Source organism: Bufo gargarizans, chromosome 3, assembly GCF_014858855.1.
Source record: "Bufo gargarizans isolate SCDJY-AF-19 chromosome 3, ASM1485885v1, whole genome shotgun sequence".
Lineage (NCBI taxonomy): Eukaryota > Metazoa > Chordata > Amphibia > Anura > Bufonidae > Bufo > Bufo gargarizans.
In genome coordinates, this window is record NC_058082.1 from 600,149,884 (window position 1) to 600,162,214 (window position 12,331).

Genomic DNA, 12,331 nt, shown 5'->3' on the forward strand with positions numbered 1-12,331 from the left:
ATCGAAATGAATGGGAGGCTGTGTTGAGGCGTTTTTTGGAGCAGATTTTAAGGCAGAAACGCTCCAAAATCAGTGACTAAAAACTCAATGTAAAAAGTACCTGAACCCTTGATGGAAAGAAAGCACCAATGTGATCAGAGCCTAAACTGGAGATATATATAATTTTTTTTTATCCCTAGTCATACGTCAGATAGATAGGATATTCAAGAGCTAATAATAAAATAATTAAAAATACATAAGTGTTTTGTAAATATGAAGTATTGTGTGATCACAAGTATCATTAGGATGAGGCCACTCGCCTTTCCCTTAGTTGCCAACTGTCCCAAATTTGTAGGAACTGTCCCTGATTTTCAGAGACATGCCCTGGAAATTCAGGCTGTCCTAGGCTGAAAATGGAAGCCGTAAATGTAAGTGGACATTCACGGGTGGGTCTGGGTGTTCCTAAGGTGGGGCCCACATGCCCCGAATTACTTACTAAAGGCCCCTTTCACACGGGCGAGTTTTCCGTGCGGGTGCGATGCGTGCAGTGAACGCATTGCACCCGCACTGAATCCTGACCCATTCATTTCTATGGGGCTGCGCACATGAGCGGTGATTTTCACGCATCACTTGTGCTTTGAGTGAAAATCGCAGCATGCTCTATATTGTCCGATTTTTCACACGACGCAGGCCCCATAGAAGTGAATGGGAAGCGTGAAAATCGCATAGCATCCGCAAGCAAGTGCGGATGCGGTGCGATTTTCACGCACGGTTGCTAGGAGACTATCGGGATGGAGACCCGATCATTATTATTTTCCCTTATAACATGGTTATAAGGGAAAATAATAGCATTCTGAATACAGAATGCATAGTAAAACAGCGCTGGAGGGGTTAAAAAAAATAAAAAATAATTTAACTCGCCTTAGTCCACTTGATCGCGAAGTCTGGCATCTCCTTGTGTCTCCTTTGTTGAATAGGACCTGTGGTGAGCATTAAATACAGGTAAAGGACCTTTGATGATGTCACTCCGGTCATCACATGGTACGTCACATGATCTTTTACCATGGTGATTCACCATGGTAAAAGACCATGTGATGACCGGAGTGACGTCATCAAAGGTCCTTTACCTGTATTTAATGCTCACCACAGGTCCTATTCAACAAAGGAGCCACAAGGAGATGCCGGGCTTCGCGATCAAGTGGACTAAGGTGAGTTAAATTATTATTATTTTTTTTAACCCTTCTAGCGCTCTTTTACTATGCATTCTGTATTCAGAATGCTATTATTTTCCCTTTATAACCATGTTATAAGGGAAAATAATACAATCTTCAGAACATCAATCCCAAGACCGAACTTCTGTGAAGAAGTTCGAGTTTGGGTACCAAACATGCGCGATTTTTCTCACGCGAGTGCAAAACGCATTACAATGTTTTGCACTCGCGTGGAAAAATCGCGCATTTTCCCGCAACGCACCCGCCTCTTATCCGGGCCAAAAATAAGACGCAAACAAAAAAATCACAGAAAAAACTAAGATAAAAACATCCTGCACGATATGATACAAATTTGCGGATGTCCCTGGCCATATTATTGAAGAAAACCACAGAAACAAGATAATAATGCACTTATTAAAGCAGATGCAAGCACTATATATGGACTAAGTCCTCACCCTGATATGATAATGTCTGAGACACTTAGTCAATATATTTTGATCAAAACACATCTAAGCCCGCCACCAAGCGTCAAGGTGGTCTCAGGTCAGGCGGGTCCTACGCTAAACCTACCTAAGCCATTGGGCTTCTATGTTCAGGAGCGCAGACACCGCACATATGGTGTGCTGCTCCTAGTAACCTCCATGTGCATCAAGCAACCAATGGGAGGAGGAGCAAGCACAGCCATATGTACCACCTAATCAAGGCGCTCATTGGATAGAGGAGGGGGGCAAAAGTGCAGAGGAATGCTACTCCCAAGATACTAGGTGCGCATTCACACTTGAAGGTGCCACTCCCTCAAGCAAAAATAAGACGCCCGTGTGAAAGAGGCCAAAGTGTTGTTAAATATGCCTTTTTAAATTGATTTTTAAAATGCACATGATTTTGCTGGGTATCTGTTATTTGACCCTCTATTTGTGGGCGAAGCAACTTTTTTCCAGCAAAATCATGTGGCCATTTAATAATTAATTTAAAAACCTGAACAGCCACAAGCCGCTGAGGTTTTGAGCCTTATTGGTGCCGCCCCATGCAGCCTCACCCTTACATAAACCAACATGGGCTACATCGAAAGCATAGGAATAGAGGGTGGCTCATTACAGACAGCCGTCGTTCCAAAAGAGGATTATGAAGTAGCAAGGCATCACTAATGGCTGTTGTATCCTAATAATTCTGTGTTGAAAGGACTGGAGAGGGAAGCGCTCTCGTGTCTAATGCTCTGTATGGAGCTGGTGATAGATTACTGCACGGCATGATCTCATACGGCGCTCTGCCCTTCCTATATCCTGACATTTTGGATCCACAGGAATTGTGCTCATGACTGGAAGGCTGGCACAAACACACACCTGGACCGGTGCCAGAAATTTCACTGAATGAGATGTTCATTGAGCATAACCACGTGTATCCTCAGATCAGACCAGAACAAGGAGTCTACTGCCGATCTAATCTATGGTAATGTTCTAGCAGCACGAGGCTTCATGCTTTGCATTACAAGGGAACGTGTGAACAAGCGTCTGACATGCATATATTGCATAAGCCCTTGTGCACACTCCTGTATTTTTTGCAGATTCCTGTGGCCATTCTGCAAATTATAGAATGTGTTTTATTCTGGTCTGTATTGCGGAGAATAGCTATTTCTTTTGATGGGAGTGAGAAAAATGCAGAATGCACACAGAAGTTATCTGGATTTTGTGGATCCGTGGTTTGTGGACTAAAATAAAGATACGGTTGTGTGCATGAAGCCTAATACTCAGCTTTGTTTAAAAATTAAGCTTGTCCTCGTTATTCTGCACTGAATACCCCATGAAGACAAAGTGAAAACAGAATGTTCGAGATATTTGCCTATTTATTTAAAAAGGAAATAATAAAATCTTGCATTGACATAAGTATTCAGTCCCTTTACTCAGGACTTAGTTGAACCACCTTTGGCAGCGATTACAGCTTCCAGTCTTCTTGGGTATAATGCCACAAGGTTTGCACACCTGGATTTTCTGCCATTCTTCTCTGCAGATCCTCTAATGCCCTGTCATGTTGGAAGGGGACAGTTGGCGGACATCCATTTTCTGAGATATTCGATTGGGTTCAAGTCAGGGCTCTGGCTGGGCCACTCAAGGACATTCACAGAGTGTCCCCTGAATTGTCTTGGCTGTGTGCTTTGGATCATTGTCTTGTTGGAAGTCGAACCTTTGGTCTAGTCTGAGGTCCAGAGCACTTTGGTTCACGTTTTCATTAGGAATTTCTCTCTACTTTGCTCCATTCAGTTTCCCTCAACTCTGACAAGTCTCCTTGTTCCAGCTTCTGAGAAAAACCCTCCAGATCATGATGCTGCCACCACCGTGCTTCACTGTAGGGATCATTTCCTCCAGACACGACACTTAGAATTGAGGCCAAAAAGTTAAATCTTGGTTTCATCAGAGCAGAGAATCTTGTTTCTCACAGTCTGAGAATCCTTTAGGTGCCCTTTTTACAAACTTGTATGTGTCTCTTACTGAGAAGAGGCTTCTTTCTTGCCACTGCCATAAATCCCAGATTGGTGGAGTGCTGCTGAGGATCTTTGGACCTCAGCCAGAGTGAGCATTGCGTTCTTGATCACCTCTCTTACCAAGGACTTTCTCCCCCAATTACTTAGTTTGGAGTGGCATCCAGCTCTAGGGAGAGTCCTGGTTGTTCCAAGCTTCTAACATTTTAGAATTATGGAGGCCACTGTGGTCTTGTGAGCTTTCAGTGGAGCAGATATTTTGTGTTTGTACCCCTCTCCAGATCTGTGCCTCCACACAATCCTGTCTTTGATCTCTACAGGCAGTTCTTTCCTTCTCATGTCTTGGTTTTTGCTCCATTGTCAGATGTGTGATCCCTTATATAGACAGGGGTGTCTTTCCAAATTATGTCTAGTCAACTGAATTTACTACAGGTGGACTCCAATCAAGGTGTAGAAACATCTCAAAGATGATCAAAAGAAATGGGAGGCCCTCACAGCTTAATTTAAAGTGTCAAATTAAAGGGTTTGAATACTTATGTCCATGTGAAATTCTAGTTTTTCCTTTTTAATAAATTAGCAAAGCTTTCTAAAATTCTATTTTCATTTCGTCATTATGGGGTATTGCGTGCAGATTGATGGGAGAAAACGTGATTTTTTTTTTATTTTTTTTATTTAGTACAAGGCTGCAACATAACAAATTGTGAAAAAGTGAAAGGGTCTCAAGACTTTCCGAATGTACATTGTTAGACCCAAGCACTATATTCATGATACTTTTGCCAACATGTGCGGCAGGTTTTTTTAAACTATTTTCCCAGCTGAAACCGGTGCCATGTTGCGAGGCGTACTGTACTCCATCCACTTTATGGGTGGTGTGTGATCATTTATGTGACTGAGACAGAAATGTAAATTTCCCATGTGCACACATAGGCTAAATGTGAAAATACTAAATTACATGAACCTACACAGAAAGAGTTAAATTCACATAATTATTACATGTCCTGTATTGGTTGTCTGCGCTAACTTGTTCCGTTACAGGTAGACATGCATGCTCGACTCGCCATACATGCATGTTTCTTCTAGTAGAGCTGGAAATCAGTGGCTGCCATTGCCATTTATCTCCGAGTGGGCATAGACTGCACAGGATGAGTCATTCAGACTGTACGGACTGCAGCACTAGCCGAGCATTGTGGCAACTTTAGGTTGCAGCCACACATGACAGCGGCACTGCACGCGTAAAATCTGGAGGTCATAAAGTATAGCAAAGGGGATTAGCTCTCATGGATATGCTGCAGGAAATTTCTGCAACGGAGATTGCACTTCACTGGTCCCGTGGTGCAGATTCTAAAATGTACCTGTTCTTAATTTTTTATTTTTTTTTAATAATAAATGTACATGTCCTAGCGACACATCAAAAGTTTTAATTGGGGGGTCCGAGGTCTGAGACCTCCACAATCACTAGAAGAAGGAGAAAGAAGGGCTCACCTAGCATGCTCGCTCTCTCCACAGCAGATGGACTCAATAGAAAGTCTATGAACCTGTGTCAAGTCTGTCTCCTACAGCAGGGATCATCAGTCTTCGGCGCTCCAGCTGATGTGAAACTACAACTCCCAGCATGCATGCATGCATACATGCTCTGTTATTCTTCTCCTATAGAAGTGAATGGAGCATTCTGGGAGTTGTAGTGTCTGAACAGCTGGAGTGTCGGGGGTTGCTGATTCCTGTCCTACAGAGTTAAGCTCTTGAATATCCTATGTGAGCAGTTTGTTCTCCTCTTTGTAGCGATCTGTGGGGGTCTCGACACTCAAACCGCCATCGATCAAAACCTTTGTTGTGACGCTATGACAGATCAAAAGTTTAACCTGTACAGATTAATCTGCAGTTTTTTTCCCCTTCAGAAGGTGAAATCCTTATCAAAATCCTGATTGTAACTTGTGTGGATTTTCCACTCCAAATTATGTCCCGTGAGGACTTGCCCTTAGGCCTTATGCACAAGACCGTTGTTTCATTCCGTGTCCGTTGTTCAGTTTTTTTCGTGATTTTCTGCGGACCCATTGACTTTCAATGGGTCCGTTGAAAACTCGGCTAATGCACCGTTTGTCATCCGCTCCGTGATCCATGGTTCCAGTCCGTCAAAAAAATATAACCTGTCCTATTTTTTTTTCACGGAAAACGGTTTGCGGACCCATTTCAGGTCAATGGGACTGTGAAAAAACGCGGAGGCACACAAGATTGTCGTCTGCATCCGTTTCTTTCCTATCATTTGCATGGCAAACTTAACTTCGACTTTTTTTTACATTCCTTCATGTCTGGTGATCCTCCAAAAATAAAGAAAGACACGCGGAAACGGATCATGGAACAACGGAACCCCATTTTGCGGAACGGCACACAACAACGGTCGTGTGCATGAGGCCTAAGGGTATGTTCACACTGTGCTGAAAAAAAACCAAACAATGTGGATTCTGCTTGTTGTTTTTTTTTTTTTTATCAGCTTTTTTTTGTTTAATTCGTTTTTTGCCATGGGAAGTTTGGATGCGCAATCTGCGCCAAGAAAGAAAATTTCACTTTTTTTTCTACACGCCAGGTAAATTACCAAATTACCAAACAGTTTTCCTATTGAAACCAATGGAGATCATTTGCAAGCTTTATCAGTGTGCCTTTTGGACATAGAGGGGGTCATTTATTAAACAGAAATACTCCTGTATTAGGCAGATATCTGGCAAAGATTGTGGCGCAAAAGTGCTTTGTGCCGCAGTCTGCGACTATTCCCCCGCTCACGGCAGGTCTAAAAAAAAAAGTGGTTGTGACATGGGCAGAGCGGGGGACGGGTCGGTATTATCTTTAACATAGCCAAGACTGATCCGTCATGAACTCCAGTGAAAGTCAATGGGGGACGGATCTGTTTTCTATTGTGTCAGAGAAAACGTCTCCGTTTCCATTGACTTGCATTGTGGGTCATGACTGATCCGTCTTGCTCCGAACCCCAGGATGGAAGGAAAGTTCCCACAGCTGCTCTCCGGTATGGGAACGCAACCAAACGGAACGGAATGCATTTTGGAGAATTCCGTTCTGTTCAGTTGCGTTTTGTCCCCATTGACAATGAATGGAGACAAATCGGAAAATAGAGATCCTATGACGGATGTCAATACCGGGAAAAAAAAAAAACTTTAGTGTGAAAGTAGCCTAAGCCAGCAAGGAAGTTGTCTTACATTTAGAAGCGGCGCTGGATACGCCAAATTTATGAAGAGACCGGCGCCTCTACATAACTGGCAGATCCACTGCCAGTGCAGGGCTTTATTAACCCACGTCTAAAACACCAGTCTTAATAAATGACCCCTACAAAGAAGAGATCCCGTCTACTTGCGAGGCAAGGGTACATTCACACACGCTGGATTTATTGTAGACGTTTTAGGGAACGCCATTAGAAGAGGCTTGCAGAAATAACTCAATTCAGATGAATGAAAATGATTTCAGGTTAGGCTACATGCCCACGACCGTATGCAGATCCGCAAAAAAAAAATAAAAAATGGATGACCTCCGTATGCCATCCGTTTTTTTTTTTTTTTTGCGGATCCATTGTAACAATGCCTAAAACAAACAAGAATAGGACCTGTTCTATTTTTTTTTTTTTTCCGGGGCTACGGAACGGACATACTGATGCGAACAGCACGCGGTGTGCTGTCCGCATTTTTTACATACCCATTGAATTACATGGGTCCTCATCCTATTCACACAAAAAATCGGAACGGACACGGAAACAAACTACGTTCGTGTGCATGTAGCCTTACAGAAATTTGAGAAATTTGTAAATCTGCCACATGTGAATATATATACGATTTTAGCTTTGGGAAGGTTTTTTATAGCTATGCATGAAGTGATGTCACTACCCCATACACGCACAATACACATATATGTAGAGTGATGTCATCATTCTCCGTCTATGTAAAGCAGTTTGTGTCTCAGACTCTCCCGGGAGGTAGACGTGCTGACCAGATGATGGGTCTGTTAGCAGGCCAGATATTCTAATCATACTTTGATGATGTCATGTCATCATGATCCACATGTGGTTTACAGCAGGGCGGACGCCAGCAAGACCACCTGCATTTCATCAGCGGTTCTCACATAGTGTGTGTCCTCGTATTTATGTAATCTGGAAGTGCCCAGCGTTGTAACAGATAACCCTTCAGAGCTGGAAGCGTATTTCTTCAGCTTGGAGCACTTAGGAGTACTGTCACTCATCGGAGTGCTCCCTTACTGGTTTCTAAGTACTGCGCATAGGGGGAGATTTATCAAAACTGGTATCAGGTAGGACTGGCTTAGTCACCCATAGCAACCAATCAGATTCCACCTTTCATTGTACAGAGCTCCGTTGGAAAAAAAAGGTGGAATCTGATTGGTTGCTATGGGCGACTAAGCCAGTCCTACTTTACACCAGTTTGATACATCTCCCCCATGGACTATACCTCTATGCTCCCATATGTATATACTGTAGTTATCGACATGGGCATATAACCATCACATGACCGTATTTTCGGTCTGTGTCCATTATGCATTTTTTACGGACCCTTCTTTTCTATGGGTCCGCAAAAAATGCTGACGGCACACCGATGTCACCCATGCACGAGAGAGAGAGAGAATCACAGGGTGTCAGCCACTGTCCTATAGAGAACACAAAGGTCCTTAAAAGGGACACTGATGGCATAGCGCTAGGATACGCCATCATTGTCAGAACTTCAGAACGAGACCTCCAAAGTGAACAGCGAGCAGCTGCGCATGTGCCGCCACCTCTCCATTCAATTGCTCGGCTATTTTCAGAACTCCGATAGTCATGATTGGAGAGGTGGCGGCGCATGCGCGGTGTGCTCCCATTCTCTAGATAGGAGCTGGTCCCACAGCTATCTGACATTGATGGCATATCCTAGCAATATGCCATCAGTGTCCCAGAGGTGTCCCTCCCTTCCAGTCATAGTAGGGGGGGGGGGGGGGGGGGCACTTAAATGTTCATGGGGTCCACTAGGTAGGTGATACATGTTTGATTGCTGGGCTAGCCTTTTACGTAATGCAGTCTTTTAGATGTACTGTAGGTTCACACAAGTTTTTATCATGTTCCCCAGTATTGTCGGTCTGACCTGGCATTGATGAGAAGGTGTTTCGTGTTATCACTTGCACATAATTGGCATCGCTCTGGGCACTGGCACGGCCGGTGGCTGCTTGTAGTGTGTGTAGAGTTTGGTACATTGTATGTGTGACATGTTGGCAGTACATTATGAACACTTATCAAAGGCTAAGACATCAGAATTTGTGGTGACGCTCCTTTTACAAGCAGGTGTGTGGACACGTATGGAGTCTCTTCCATGCAGAGTGCCGTTCTCCTCTGTAAGGCCTCATGCACATGGCCAGATCTGTGTTTTTGCAGTCCCCAAATCACGGATATCTGTCGTGTGCTCCCTGCATTTTCCCATCCACGGATCCCACGGTATGTTTCAAATGCCTATTCTTGTCGGAAAAACGGACAAGAATAGGACATGTTCTATTTTTTTGCGGGACTGCCTGAGGCCTAAGGCTGTAGCTACATGGCGACTTGTTACGTGACCCTAGATCTCTGTGTAGCAGCGCAGTGGGGTCACAGCAGGACTTGCAAGAATCGAAAAAAAAAACACCACTGCGGTCTATTCAGTTGCATGGTTGCACCACTACGCGGCGATCTTTGGTCATGCGACGCCTGGTGCTGCTGAAGTCGCCGTGTAGCCCTCACCTTTACTTTCAGCCCCCCGTGACTGATTATCTGAGGCCTGTTACAGCCCCCCACTAAGGATTTCCATTGTTCTGCTCTGTCAAATAACTGAAGTGCTAGATTCGGCGCACAAAGGATCCGATCGGAGACAACCGGATCCCATAGACTATAATGGGGGTTTGTTTGGTTTCCATTTTGGAGGTCACTTTTTTTAGTGCAAAAAAAAAAAAGTCTTGCATACAGGACTCTTCAAACTTCTTGACAGAATCTGCTAGGATATGCCACCTCTGGTACCCATTTCTATCTCCAGAATGGGGTCCAAGAAGTGAAGGGAGAGCAGCTGCGCATGTGTGGCCATCTCCCGTTCACCACTATGGGGGTTCTGAAAATAGCCGAGTGCTGTTTCGGTGAATGGAGAAGTGTCCCCACATGCTCAGCTTGCTCTCCATTCACCACTATGGGACTTATTTTCACAAGTCCCATAGCAGCGAGTGGACAGCAAGTCGCGCGTGCGCAATGTGGTCTCTGTCCCTTCAGAAGCCCTGTTCTGGAGATAGAAATAGGTTCCAGAGGTGGGATCTACAATTATAGGACATTGATGGCATATATCGCGAGGATATGCCATCAAGGTCATGGGCATACCCCTTTAAGACTAGCAAATAAAATGCCAGTCTTAATAAATGGCTCCCTATCTGCGTTGTTAACCCACCAATTTAAGGCTACTTTCACATTTGCGTTCAGAGCGGATCCGTCTGAGACGGATCCGCTCATATAATGCAGACGATGGATCCGTCCAGAACGGATCCATCTGCATTATATTGTAAAACAAATTCAAAGTGTGAAAGTGAAAGTAGCCGCAGACGGATCCGTCCAGACTTTACATTGAAAGTCAATGGGGGACGGATCCGTTTGAAAATTGAGCCATATTGTGTCGACTTCAAATGGATCCGTCCCCATTGACTTCCATTGTAAGTCTGGACGGATCCGTTTGCCTCCGCACGGCCAGGCGGACACCCGAACGCTGCAAGCAGCGTTCAGGTGTCCGCCTGCTGAGCGGAGGCTGAACGCTGCCAGACTGATGCATTCTGAGCGGATCCGCGTCCACTCAGAATGCATTAGGGCTGGACGGAAGCGTTCGGGGCCGCTTGTGAGAGCCTTCAAACGGAACTCACAAGCGGAGCCCCGAACGCTAGTGTGAAAGTAGCCTAAAGTTGACATGTAGAAGTCCCCTACCTAAAAGGTTGAATAACTTTGTAAATCCATTCTATTACTTGTAGTGATCTTGAATTACCAGCCTGCATTGTACTTCAGAGCAGCACTCATAATTCTGTAAGCGTCACATTTGAAATCTCACCACATTCCTAAATGTTCTGGAGATTTGCATTCTGGGAATGGTCACTGGAAGTTAGAAAACTAGCTCTCGCATGTGTCTAATAACATGCTTGTTGATGGTTTCCAGTAATACCAAGCAGAAATGTGATCGAGGATATGATATTAATCACAATTAGTACAACAACAGTTACTGAATGTTCTTTAAATGAGCATGATGTAGGAGCTGTAGAAGGTGGACGTGTCCTTTAAGCCCGCCATACGGCAGAGGATGACGGGTGCACATATGCTGCGCGGGGATGTATCCCAGCTGATATGTGTCTTATACGTGGACTTTCTTTGCTGCTACGTGCCACTGCGATGAATCAGCGGCCGACGCAGACCTCCATATTCCATGAAGGTCTTATATGGTTACAACGTTTCCAGGAACTTCCCTGAGAGATCTGTTCCGCTACTAACTTATTTATTCATCTTTTCTGTGTTTTTAAAGCCATTTCTGGATAAATTGTGCTCGTCCGAAACCAACTGTACATGGGAATTGGGGAAGTACAAATTAGAAAGTGTTTTCCTTGGTAAAGCACTTGCCAGACCATCTGAAGTGCAGCTGGTGGGGCTTTGAGGGATGTTCTGATACTCTGCCGGCTGGCTGCCTCTGGTCCACATCATCTCAGGGGATTTGAAGCAGCAAATAGGGATTTTTTTCCCCTTTTTAACTCCGTTTTAATCCGCTTCATCGGAAAGAATACCTTTTAGTAACCTCTGGTTGTAGACAGAAGTTGGGGTGTCCTTCTCTGTGCCTTCTATCCATGAAGGCTTGCGAGAAACCACAACCCCTCCCGTCCTTGGGGACCGGTGTATAGTAGTTTTTGTCTTAGTATAATTTATAGAGGATCTCTAGGACCACCCCCTACAAGAGAGGGCTAGGAGAGTGAGCAGACTTGGGGCAAAAACTACCTTTAAAATCTTCCTGTAGTTACCTACAGTGACATCACAATGATTGTATGATGTCATCACTGGCAACTCCCTAATAGAATGTCATTCTCACCATCTCTGCTGCTTTCCTGCACGCCCCCCTGTAATCGATGGTGACAGCCTGTGTTCTGTCAGGCTGGTCCCGGCTGTCACCATTCCTGTCATCCCTTCATCTAGTGACATATTAAGCAGCGTCCCATTGAATAGACCCTCGCTCGAGAGAAATTCGATGGTAAGCTCCCCTGGCACAGGAACCGACTCGTGGGATTGGCACTCCGCACGGCCTAATATTAGTCAGGATTAAAATTACGCGTCCCTGTGTGATTAAAGGAAAGCCGCCGACTGCAGCAGTATTCCTCGCTGGAGCATCGTCGCCTCGTGCGCAGGTTACCAGCTTGTCACTCTCTAGGTGTTGTCCATCTACAAGTTCCAGCATGCTTTGTCAGCGATCGAAACGCGGGGTGTGATGGCTCTGCATGCTGAGACTTGTAGTCCTTTAAATGCACGCCTTTCTCCCACATCATACTTTGTAAGGCACTTTTCACACATCATCTGCAGTGTTCCCGTTAGCAGTATTTCCTGACTCAAACCTGTGACACGTGCGTTTTAACATAGTCACGCATAGCCACCCATTAT

At 44.7% G+C, this 12,331-nt stretch overlaps 2 protein-coding genes across 2 annotated transcripts in view; one reads left to right on the forward strand and one right to left on the reverse strand.

The window, feature by feature from the left end:
- CMSS1 (cms1 ribosomal small subunit homolog) overlaps positions 1 to 12,331 on the forward strand; it is a 310,876-nt gene that overhangs the window by 29,680 nt on the left and 268,865 nt on the right. The window lies entirely within an intron of this gene.
- LOC122930835 (filamin A-interacting protein 1-like) overlaps positions 1 to 12,331 on the reverse strand; it is a 33,942-nt gene that overhangs the window by 18,030 nt on the left and 3,581 nt on the right. The window lies entirely within an intron of this gene.